This window comes from Microcaecilia unicolor, chromosome 5 (genome assembly GCF_901765095.1).
Source record: "Microcaecilia unicolor chromosome 5, aMicUni1.1, whole genome shotgun sequence".
In the NCBI taxonomy this organism is placed as follows: domain Eukaryota; kingdom Metazoa; phylum Chordata; class Amphibia; order Gymnophiona; family Siphonopidae; genus Microcaecilia; species Microcaecilia unicolor.
Window position 1 is genome coordinate 75,397,107 of NC_044035.1, and position 13,264 is coordinate 75,410,370.

Genomic DNA, 13,264 nt, shown 5'->3' on the forward strand with positions numbered 1-13,264 from the left:
ACACCCTTTTTTCCCATTATGGGTCGAGAACGTTCATGTGTTAGGCATGCCCAAGTCACGCCTTCACTATGCCTCCGACACGCCCTCGTGAACTTTGGTCGTCCCCGCAAAGGAAAGCAGTTGGGGACACCCAAAATCAGCTTTTAATTATATCGATTGGGGCAACCCTGTGAGAAGGACGCCCATCTTCCGATTTGTATCGAAAGATGGGTGTCCTTCTCTGTCGAAAATGAGCCTGATAATAAACCAAAAGAACCCCTCTTGGTACTCCATGCTCTCCTACAGCTAATATTTTAAATAAAACCCTATATTATTTTGCATATAATCAAGAATTTAGGGATGTCATATAGAGGCATAGGTATCAACATGGGCTACCATTAAGATATGCTATTTACCACTAAATTGTGCTATTTTAACACAGAGAAATAAGGGCCCATTTACTAAATCGCAGTTAAGTACTTAACACGCATTTTAACACATGACAACTACTAGCACAGTCCAATGTTTAGGGGCTTTGCAGTATTTCCACGGTTACATGTGGCAAACTGTGCATTATGGGCTCCTTTTACTAAGGTGTGCTAATGGATTTAGTGTGTGCTAATGAATTAATGTGCATTAAGTGCCAGGTATAGAATGGCCTACGCATGTGCAGAGCGCATTAAATCAGCATTACTGCCCAGCTAGCATGTGTGCCTGGCAGTTATTCTGAGTTTGGCATGCGCTGAAAACCCACAGTAGAAAATAATTTTCTATTTTCTACTGCGGGGGCGTTCCCGGTAGTAATCAGCAGTTGGCGTGTCCTGGAGAGTTACTGCACTGGTAATGCGTGAACCCTTACCGCTAAGTGAATGGGTGGCGTTAAAGGCTCAGGCCATAAATAGACGCACACTGGTTTTAATTTTTCTGCATATCCATTTCCTGCCTCCCCCCAAAAAAACCTTTTTCCAGAAGCAGTGGTGAAATGGTCCAGTTGATGTCCAAAATATGTGCACACACTACCACAGGCCACTATTTGGTACACCTTTGTAAAAGGGCCCCTTAGTGTGCATTAATCATTAACATGTGCCTTAGTAAAAAGAACCCTAAGTATTTTTGGGGTCAGAGTGTGACATGGGTTGAGAGTGGGTTTGGAAGGTATTTAGCAGTTAATGTGCTGTCCTCATTGTGGGCTTACTGCCTAATGCAGTTAGGAGGTGCTAAGTTTCTTTCCCCTGTTTACTAAGCCATGCAGCAATGCCAACACAGAGATGGGAGTAACTAGCGAGGTAATTAAATTTGCTGATGACACAAAGTTATTCAAAGTCGTTAACTCATGACAGGATTGTGAAAAATTACAGAAGGACCTTACGAGACTGGGAGACTGGGCGGCTAAATGGCAGATGACATTTAATGTGAGCAAGTGCAAGGTGATGCATGTGGGAAATAAGAACCCGAATTATAGCTATGTCATGCAAGGTTCTACGTTAGGAGTTACAGACCAAGAAAGGGATCTGGGTGTCGTCGTCGATAATACACTGAAACCTTCTGCTCAGTGTGCTGCTGCGGCTAGGAAAGTAAATAGAATGTTGGGTATTATTAGGAAAGGTATGAAAAACAGGTATGAGTATCTTATAATGCCATTGTATCGCTCCATGGTGCGACCGCACCTTGAGTATTGTGTTCAATTCTGGTCGCTGCATCTCAAGAAAGATATAGTAGAATTGGAAAAGGTGCAGTGAAGGGCAACTAAAATGATAGCGGGGATGGGATGACTTCCCTATGAAGAAAGACTGAGGAGGCTAGATCTTTTCAGCTTGGAGAAGAGACGGCTGAGGGGAGACATGATAGAGGTATATAAAATAATGAGTTGAGTGGAACAGATGGATGTGAAGCATCTGTTCACGCTTTCCAAAAATACTAGGACTAGGGGGCATGCGATGAAACTACAGTGTAGTAAATTTAAAACAAATCGGAGAAAATCTTTCTTCACCCAACACATAATTAAACTCTGGAATTCGTTGCTGGAGAACGTGGTGAAGGCGGTTAGCTTAGCAGAGTTTAAAAAGGGATTAGATGGTTTCCTAAAGGACAAGTTCATAAACCACTAATAAATGGACTTGGGAAAAATCCACAATTCCAGGAATAACATGTATAGAATGTTTGTACATTTGGGTAGCTTGCCAGGTGCCCTTGGCCTGGATTGACCGCTGTTATGGACAGGATGCTGGGCTCGATGGACCCTTGGTCTTTTCCCGGTGTCGCATTACTTATGTACTTATGTAAGATAACACACCATAGGCGTAGTTTGACTGTTTCATTTGGGGGGGCAAAAAATGGGCGGAGTATATTAGCATATCATTTGCATATATACATATGCAAATGATATGCTAATATGGAGGAAGGAAATGAAATTTACAGGCAAAATATCACAGATGCACATTTCAAAAAGCTGACACATTTCAATTAATAAATTATGAATAAAATAAACTTTTATTTACCTTTGTTGTCTGATCATGTAGTTTTTCTATTCGCTTTGATCCCAGTGTCTTCTGTTTTATGCAGTCTTCTTTCCAGTAGGCTTCCCTCTGCTCCCCACCCTCCCAGTCCCATCCATCTCTTGCTCCTTCCCTCTGCTCCCCACCCCTCCCAGTCCCAACCATCTCTTGCTCCTTCCCGCTGCTCCCCACCCCTCCCAGTCCCATCCATCTCCTGCTCCTTCCCTCTGCTCACCTCCTTTCCCAGTCCAATCCAATTCCTAGTCCTTCCCTCTGCTCCCCACCCACCCCTCCCAGTCCCATCCATCTCTTGCTCCTTCCCTCTGCTCCCCACCCCTCCCAGTCCCATCCATCTTCTGTTCCTTCCCTCTGCTCACCATCCCTCCGTCCCATCCATCTCTTGCTCCTTCCCTCTGCTGTGCCTGACCTCTCCAAATCCCATCCATCTCCTGGTCCATCCCTCTGCTCCCCACCCCTCGCAGTCCCATCCATCTTCTGTTCCTTCCCTCTGCTCACCTCCTTTCCCAGTCCAATCCAATTCCTGGTCCTTCCCTCTGCTCCCCACCCACCCCTCCCAGTCCCATCCATCTCTTGCTCCTTCCCTCTGCTCCCCACCCCTCCCAGTCCCATCCATCTCCTGCTCCTTCCCTCTGCTCCCCACCCACCCCTCCCAGTCCCATCCATCTCCTGCTCCTTCCCTCTGCTCACCTCCTTTCCCAGTCCAATCCAATTCCTGGTCCTTCCCTCTGCTCCCCACCCACCCCTCCCAGTCCCATCCATCTCTTGCTCCTTCCCTCTGCTTCCCACCCCTCCCAGTCCCATCCATCTCCTGCTCCTTCCCACTGCTTCCCACCCTCCCAGTCCCATCCATCTCCTGCTCCTTCACTCTGCTTCCCACCCTCCCAGTCCCATCCAATTCCTGGTCCTTCCCTCTGCTCCCCACCCACCCCTCCCAGTCCCATCCATCTCTTGCTCCTTCCCTCTGCTTCCCACCCCTCCCAGTCCCATCCATCTCCTGCTCCTTCCCACTGCTTCCCACCCTCCCAGTCCCATCCATCTCCTGCTCCTTCCCTCTGCTTCCCACCCTCCCAGTCCCATCCAATTCCTGGTCCTTCCCTCTGCTCCCCACCCACCCCTCCCAGTCCCATCCATCTCTTGCTCCTTCCCTCTGCTTCCCACCCCTCCCAGTCCCATCCATCTCCTGCTCCTTCCCACTGCTTCTCACCCTCCCAGTCCCATCCATCTCTTACTCCTTCCCTCTGCTCTCCACCCTCCCAGTCCCATTCATCTTCCCTCTGCTCCCCCCCCCCGCCCGCGAGGTCCAGGATCGTGACTCCGTTTACCCCCTCTCTTCCTCCCTCCCTCCGGTGCAGGCAGCAGTCTTCTTCAACTTTTCTGTGCTCCTGGCAGCGGTAGCGACGTATACACGCTGCCTTCGGTCTGCCCAGGAAGCCTTCTCTTCAAGTTCCTGTTCCCACCTATGCGGGAACAGGAACTTGAAGAGAAGGCTTCGGGGCAGAGCTGAAGGCAGCGTGTACGTCGCTACCGCTGCCAGGAACAAGAAAGGCTTAGAGAAGATTGGTGCTGCCTGCGCCGGAGAGTAGGAAGAGAGGGGGTAGATAGATACGCTCGTCTCCGTCCGCTTCGCTGCTTCCCTGACTTCTCTGTCTGCGTCCCGCCTTCCTCTGATGTCATTTCCTTTCGGGCGGGACGCAGACAGAGAGGGCAGGGAAGCAGCGAAGCGGACGGAGACGAGCGCGTGCCTGCTTGTTTTTTTTTTTTTTTTCATTCTAGCGCCAGTCCACGTCCTCGTCGTTTGGGGGGGCATTGCCCCCCCTCGCCCCCCCCCCAGTCTACGCCTATGTAACACACCTTAACAGTGGCCCATGTTGATAAATTTCCCCTTAGATGTTTCAGTCTATTGCAACTGTATCAGTCTAGAGACAGACTGTATCTAGTGCTAAAATTTAATTATGTTTTCAAAATATGTGATCAGTTGTTGCAATGTTGTAGATAACTAAGTTAATTTCACAAAAACTCCATATTGTTTAACATGAGCACTATGCAACAGAAACATAAATGCTTTGTAGGATCATCATAAATAATTTGCAGTGGCTTGTGAAAACCAACAATAAGTGCTCTTGCTGTCTCCCTTGTGAATAAGGAGACAATATGGACTTATTTTACCAAATCACATTTGTAACTGATCAGCTATTTTGCTATATTTCTTTTTTCTACATGAGAAGACACTTTGCTATATTAAAAATGTATTGAGTTACTTGGGTAATTTTAGTAAGGAATATGACTCTACTTTGATTTAGGGTACCAATATTCTGAAAGAAAAAAAAATAAAAAACATTTTATTATCCTTCCAAAAAGAAAACTTTTGACAAATAGCTGTGTTTAAATGATATATTTATTTAGATCCATGTTTTTCACTGGGGTGTCTTGCTTTTGAATTACAAATGATAAAATAAAATGTCAAAGAAATGCTCTCACTCATCAGAGATTATAACAATATATTTTTCCTTTCTTCTTTATATCTGAGGGGTTTGTTGCTCAGAATAGTGCTTTCTTTTTCTGAAAATTACGGGTTCCTGGAATGGAGATCAACACACACACACACACAACCGGAGGTTCAGGGTATCTGTATCTCATGGTCCAGCTAGGAATGGGACTAATAATTGGAAGCAATGAACAAGAAGAGGCTTGTGATAGGACCCAATCCTCAACCCTCCATTGCCCCAGTTACAAAATAAGTACCTGTATATAATATATAAACCGATTTGATTGTAGCCACAGAAAAGTGGTATATCAAGCCCCATCCCCTTTCTCTTTTCCCCTTTCCTTATCCACCTGTGGCCAGCATGCAATGTGAATTCCTTTCTCTTCTGCCTCTGCTGCTATGGATTCTGATTCCCCCTCCCTCACCCTACACCACCCCACCCACTTGAGTGATGCTACTAGCGGTGAAGAGAGGACATAGCAATGCAAACCTGTGGGTGAGCCAACCAAATATGTATACCTCTTTTGGTTCCACTTTGAATGCTATAGTGAACATAGTAACATAGTAAATGATGGCAGAAAAAGACCTGAATGGTCCATCCAGTCTGCCCAACAAGATAGACTCATTTTACATGGTATGTGCTGCTTTAAATGTATACCCGAGTTTGATTTGTCCCTGCCTTTCTCAGGACACAGACCGTAAACGTCTGCCCAACATTATTCCTGTATTAAAAGTTCTGAAGCAAATGTTGAAGCCCATCCATATCTATTCAGCCACAATCAGGGCGCAGACCATAGAAGTCTACCCAGCATTGGTTTTACTCTCCAATTACCGGCATCACCACCCAATCTCTGCTAAGATTACATAGGTCCATTCCTTCTAAACAGGATTCCTTTGTGTTTATCCCACGCATGTTTGAATTCCATTACCGTTTTCATCTCCACCACCTCCCGCGGGAAGACATTCCACATATCTACCACCCTTTCCGTGAAAAAAATACTTCCTGACATTACTCCTGAGTCTGCCCCCCTCCAACCACAATTCATGTCCTCTAGTTCTACCACCTTCCTGTCTCCAGAAAAGGTTCATTTGCGGATTAATACCTTTCAAATATTTGAACGTCTGTATCATGTCACCCCTGTTTCTCCTTTCCTCCAAGGTATACATGCTCAGGTCAGCAAGTCTCTCGTATGGTTTGCAACGGAAATCCCAAACCATTTTTGTAGCTTTTCTTTGCACCACTTCCACTCTTTTTACATCTTTAGCAAGATACGGCCTAAAAAACTGAACACAATATTCCAAGTGGGGCCTCACCAACAACTTGTAGAGGGGCATCAACACCTCCTTTCTTCTGCTGGTTATACCCCTCTTTATGCAGCCTAGCATCCTTCTGGCCATGGCCATCGCCTTGTCACATTGTTTCTTCACCTTCAGATCCTCGAACACCAACACCCCAAGGTCTCTCTCCTGAGTCGAGCTTACTAAACTCTCCCCTCCTATTCGGTATCTCTCTTTTGGATTTCTGCACCCCAAATGCATCACTCTGCACTTCTTGGCATTAAATTTTAACTAATAATAACAACTATTCCACCAGTATATTGCATATATTGTAATATGATTTAAATATTTTTTTTGTTTTTTATAATGCAGTGCTCAGAATTTTGCTTCAAGTGCCTTTATACCATAAAGAATGGAGTCAGCCCGTAGCAATCCACCATCATAGCACTGATCCTGCCTACCTCCACAATAAAATAAGCAATCAGAATGGAGTTATGCTTAAATACAATATAAGACACTTATCTGTAAGCGGTCAGTGAACACCAGCTTGAAATCTCATGCGTTTTTTGCCGGGCCGTCACCCTAGTGCTGTAGTGACGTGTAGTTAAAAGAACTTCTTTATTCCCGACGTGGAGCCATGTTTCACCATCTTGGCGTTCTCAAGGGACTATAACTGTCTGCTGCGGACAAAACGGAAGGGATCTCTTGTCTAGCAACTCCCTGTTGTTCGATTCCCTTTATCATTTTCATCGCCCTTCTCTGCACCTTCTCTAATTCCTTTATATCTTTTTTGAGATGCGGTGACCAGAATTGGACACAATACTCGAGGTGCTGTTGCACCATGGAGCGATACAACGGCATTATAACATCCTTGTGTTTTCCATCTGTTTCCTAATAATACTCAACATTCTGTGCGCTTTCTTAGCCGCCACAGCACACTGAGCAGAAGTTTTTAATGTCTTATCAACGACTCCCAGATCCCTTTCTAGGTCCGTGACTCCTAACGTGGAACCTTGCATGATATAGCTGTAATTCGGGTTCCTCTTACCCACATGCATCACTTTGCACTTGTCAATTTTGAACTTCATCTGCCACTTGGACGCCCAATCCCCCAGATCTCAAGCTGGTATTCACTGACCGCTTATAGATAAGTGTCTTATATTGTATTTAAGCATAACTCCATTCTGATTGCTTATTTTATTGTGGAGGTAGACAGGATCAATGTTATGATGGCGGATTGCTACGAGCCAACTCCATTCTTTTAGGTATAAAGACACTTGAAGCAAAATTCTGAGCACTGCATTATAAAAAACAAAAACATATTTAAATCATATTACAATATATGCAATATACTGGTGGAAAAGTTATTATTGATTACCTACACCAGTTTGAATTATATTGAACCCAAAGCTTAACATTAAATTTTAACTGCCAGACCCTCGACCATTCTTCTAACCTTTTCATCGTTTCTACTCCCTCCAGGGTATCCTCTCTATTGGCTATCTTCGTGTCATCCACAAAAAGGCAAACCTTTCCTTCCAACCCTTCAGCAATATCTCTTACAAATATATTAAACAGAATTGGCCCCAGCACCAACCCCTGAGGAACTCCATTGCTCACCTTCCTTTCCTCCAAGCAGATTCCATTTACCACCATCCTCTGCCACCTGTTGGTAAACCAGTTTCTTATCCAGTTCACCACTTTCGGTCGTAAGTTCAGCCCTTTCAGCTTATTCACGAGTCTTCTGTGGGGGGACCGTATCAAAAGCTTTGCTGAAATCCACTTCCTCCATTTGTGAGCACTAGATCCAGCATCGAACCTTCCCTCATGGATTCTGTCACCATTTGTCTGAGCAAGGCACTTTGACAGGTGTCCATAATCTCCCTACTTCTTTCTGATTCTGCAGACGGAACGTTCCAATCCACATCGGACAAGTTGAAATCTCCCAACAGCAGCACCTCCCCTTTCATACCAATCTTTTGAATATCTTCTAACAGATTCTTGTCTAGCTTCTCTGTTTGTGCCAGAGGTCTGTAGATAACCCTCATGTGGATACAGGTTCCATCTTCTCTTTCCAGGTCGATCCATAAAGCTTCTTTCTCTCCCCAGGTCCCCCGCATTTCAGCTGCTCTGATATTGTCTCTCACATACAGAGCCACTCCTACACCCCTTCGGCCCTCTCTATCCTTCCTAAAAAGATTATACCCAGTATAGTCACATCCCATTCATGGGAATCATTGAACCACGTCTCTGTAATAGCAACAATATCCAAGTTTTCTTCAAACATCAGAGCTTGCAAGTCTTGAACCTTTTTACCTAGACTATGAGCATTTGTTCTCATTGCTTTCTATATTTAGATGACTTTTCCCTCTGCCACCATGTTTATTTTGGGGGTGACTTTCCGAATTCCCTTGTTTCCTTTTGTCACCCCTGCCTTCTAGTTTAAATGTCTAGAAACATACTGTTTGAATTTCTCCCCAAAGATCCTTTTTCCAGTCACAGAAAGATGTAGCCCATTATTACAGTAGAGCCTGTTATTTCTCCACGTATTACCCCATACTCCTATGTATCTAAAACCTTCTTCTTTACACCAAGACTCAAGCCACTTATTGAAGTCCACTGTTTTGTGTAGTCTTTAATCTCTCTTCCCTCATGCAGGAATTACTTCAGAAAAAGCCAAAGTCCGAACCAAAGATTTCAGTCCCTTCCCAAGCTTCTGGCATTCTCTCTGTGCTGTAAACTTGCTATTGTTGGCCAGGTCATTTGTCCCCAAGTGAATTACAACATCAGTATTCGAAGCCTTGCTCTCTTCTCGGATTACTTTCAATATTTGGTCAGTACATCTGGTAGCAGAGGATCCTGGAAGGCATTTCACTAGGTTGGAACCTTTGAACTGTGTTCCTAAGTTAACGTCTCTGATAATGCAGTCTCCGAGCGTCAGAGGGATTGCAGATTGGTTTATACTTCAGGTTTTGTACTTGGGCATTAGATCCTTTCCAGAAAGTATGGTACTGTAAGCATTTGTTCATTTTATTTTGATTGTGTTTTTGCTGTTTCATAATGGTTTAGCTTGTTCCAGCCCTTCTGTGGGACAAGCTGGGGATTTTCACATTTCATTTATTTAATATACCATAAATAAAACACACTTAGGCAGTTTACACAATAATAATAATAATAATTGAGTTAAAAAGAGGGTGCAGAAGGAAACAAGAGGACTTATAGGTTACGGTATCAATCTAAGTCAAATAAAGGTAGTTCATCTAGGTTAAAGGAACTAAAATTGTAAGTATAAATATACTCAAGGCACACAAGGAGGGGAGGTAGTGATAAGAAGTAGAGACAGACAAGAGCCGAAATGTGTCAGGGATAATGGAAAACGAAGAATCACAATATATGTTATCATGCTTGAGGAGGAAATACCTTAGCGAAAAAGCAGACCTAAAGAACTGCTTTGTGTTTAGATATGATAGTTCTAGTCATAGTTCAACAGGGATAGAATTCCAGAGTGAAGATGTGACAGTTCCAGAGTGAAGATGCAACCACAGCAAAACAGGATGTGTGAGCTAAATGTGAGCGAATTTGTACATGAAAGGATACAATCAGCAGATTTTGTTGAGAAGAACATAATGCTCGAGTTGGTGAATAAGGGATGACTTTCTGGGGTAGTATTTTATTTTGTATAAAATAGTATATCTTGTGTCCCCCTCCATACTCTATAAATGGTAAAAAGTGGGATTTTATTACATTGTGGTAGGCCTCTCTGGGATTTTTGGAAAAAAGCAGGATAGAAATAGAAATGGAAATAGAGGGGACAATATTTAGAAGCCCAGTTTCTGCATAAAAGATAATTGAATTAATTATCTGCTTAAGAACATAAGAATAGCTATACTATGTCAGACCAATGATCCATCTAGCCCAGTATCTTGCTTCCAACAGTGACCAATCCAGGTCACAAGTAACTGACATGAAACCCAAATAGTAGAAACATTCCATGCTACAGCTAGCACATTTGCTTATTTCCGATCTGACGAAGAAGGGCAACCTTCGAAAGCTAATCAAGAAATGTATTAAGTTATGTCCAATAAAAAAGGTATCATCTTATTTTCTTTTCCATGTTTTATTTTGTTTGATTTCTATTGATAACCATGTTACAAATTGTAACCAGAAAACCCACAATAAAATCAAACCTACTTCCCCTGCATTGAGGGCCCACAGCCCTAACCCCTAGGCCACACTCTACACATGTACTTAAATTTTTCCAACGCTGTGCCCAGAGGTTGGAGCAACACATTAAACAATGATGGAGACAGTGGAGAGCCAGGGTGACAAAGCAGTATAAGTTTATGGTTTATAGTGGGATAAAAAGGCCAGATCTTTGTTAAATCAAGTATGATGGGTGTCAAAATATTTTATCACTTTGACTTCAAAGGACTTAAATTCCTGGATTATCTTAAAATTACCTTTTAGAAAAGAAAGGAAATCCTGCACAAGATGGTTTGAACTAAAAAAAAAAATCCTTTTAGTATTCTCACTATAAGATCATTGATGCAGTTTTCTGTTCCACATCGTGGTTGGCATTGGAATGTTTAATATTATGTCTATGTAAATTGAGTCTCGTCTTCAGCATCTGGCTTGTTTCTCCAATATAGCACCCTTCTTCACACTCTTTATATTGAATGATATATATCTCATTTGAAGATGAGCATATGAAGGATCTCCATATGCTGAATGCTTTTTCACATGTGAGTGACTGTGGGATCCTATGAGATGTGTTGGCACAGTTTGCAGCTAGATATATTGCAGGGATATGTGCCATTCTAGCATGTATTGGGAGCTTGCTTTTCACTAGTTTGTGTTTTAAGTTGGGTGGCTGTTGGAAGGCCAGCGCTAGTGGGGCTGGGAATATCTCTTCCAGTAATTTATCCTCCTGGAGTAGTGGCTGTAGATCTTTTATGATGTTTCACTTATATATTCTGATATTTGTCAACATTTGCTTATTTCTGATCTGAAGAAGGGTTACCTTTGAAAACTAATCAAAAAATGTATTGTTAATCGATAAAAAAAGGTAACATCTTAGTTTTTGTTTCTATGTTTTGATTTATTTCTATTTATCACCTTTAAAAGTGGAATGACATGGCTACCACACCACTTTATTTCCATTATTTAAAATTTGTAGAAAACTATTTTACCCCCAGACAGACAGACATTCTTGACCCCTTTTGTATTTTTTATTATTTATTTATTTTATTTTATTTGATACACTGTCCTTCTGATACACACCAGCCAAAGCAGTTTACAATTCTGGTTCAGTTAATCAAAAACAATACTCGTAATAGCTAAAATAAGGTATATGTAACATTCACACAATCTAATACATAAAACCGAGAGACAATATAAAATGTAGACCTCAGACCACAGTTTCTGTTATGGTTAGATGCAAAATATTAGAGATTCATAAAAACGAATGTAAAAAATTAAGTTTTTAACTCTTTTAAAAATGGTCAAGATGAGATTCTAATTGAAGGGATTGAGGAAGTGATTTCCTCAATGCTGGGGCTAAGTAAAAGAAAGTGGACCCCAATCTAGCTTGTGAAAGTGATGGAATGACCAACTGATTCTGAGTCTGGGATCTCAAAGCCCATGCTGGACTATAGGCAATCAATACATTAGTTAAATATTAGTTAAAGCCACTGAACAGTTCTCTAGTTTTTTTTTATTTTTTAAATGCAATTTTCATCCCAGGATAGGCTAAATCTATCCATCTTAATTTTCCAGAGAAAAAAAGGAATTCTAGTCTAGGACAGAAAATAAATATTTGTTTCTGATAACTTGGAGAAACCACACAGCTTGATATAAGGCTAAATCAAGTCCATACAATGAAAGACTTATCAAGATAGGAGGCTGAGGCCTACTCAGAAATAAAAAAACAGTTCTTATCATAAATGGCAGTGAGTAGGGCTGGCTGATGTTTGTAGCTCTAGAGAATAGCCCCAATAGGTACCTGTTTAACTAATAATATGGAATATTGGTCTTTATTTTCCTTAAGCAGGTTTTATGGGGGAAGGGCAGTTGTTAACGACAATAGAGAAAATGTCAATGACATTTTCTTTGTCATTTCCTGATGTTAGTGAATGAAAATGGGCAGGTTCTGTTTGTCAATGACTGGTTTGGTAACAAAAGCCCCTCTATCCAAGGCCTCCCTTCTTGTACCCTTATACCCTAGCCTCACAATGAAAGGTAGCAGATGCTATATTGGATGTGGTAGCAGTCATTGGAAAGAGCAAATTGGTATTGTTTCTGCCCCAACAGACCCATTCTAGACCATTAGGGAGTCAGGTGGCCTGAGGGTCCCGCAGGGCTGTGGGGGGGAAGGAACCTTTGATGTCACAGGGAGGGGGACTATGAGAAAGGTGGGAGGGTTTTCTGCTCTTGGCAGGAGGGGTGTGGCACAGGAAGGGGCCTCCTTAAAATTTCCATTTTGTGTCCTCTCCCATGATGACAAAAGGGGGAGAGGGAACTGCTAAACAAAGCGAGCACTTCCCTAAACGGCATGGGAAATGAAATGAAATAAATATTTTCTGGTTGCCCATTCCTAGTTTTATCTTCCTTGAGTCCATTTCCAGAATAATCTAGTCCCCATTTTCTGGCAGGAGAGAGTCCTGTGATTCCAGAATGCTCTTGACTGGTCTTCAAAAATTACAGGATTTTCCTATTACATTGACCTGGATTAGATGATCAAATCATTTGTACTGATGAGAGAAACATGTGTGCTCATTTTTATGTTCAGTGCTAACCTGGCAGAATAATCTCAAATTGGTTTTTTTTTTTTTTTTTAGCTGCTGGAAAAGTTAATTAGATAATTACACAGCATGCTAAAATAGATTTTTGAAAGACTGTGATTCCCTAAAGTGTGCACAGAAAGATCCAGTTCAGCAGAGCTCCTCAGGCTGAGAAGAGGTGTGTTGAGCAGGAGGATAAGCTTCAGAATATTTGTCTATATCTCCGT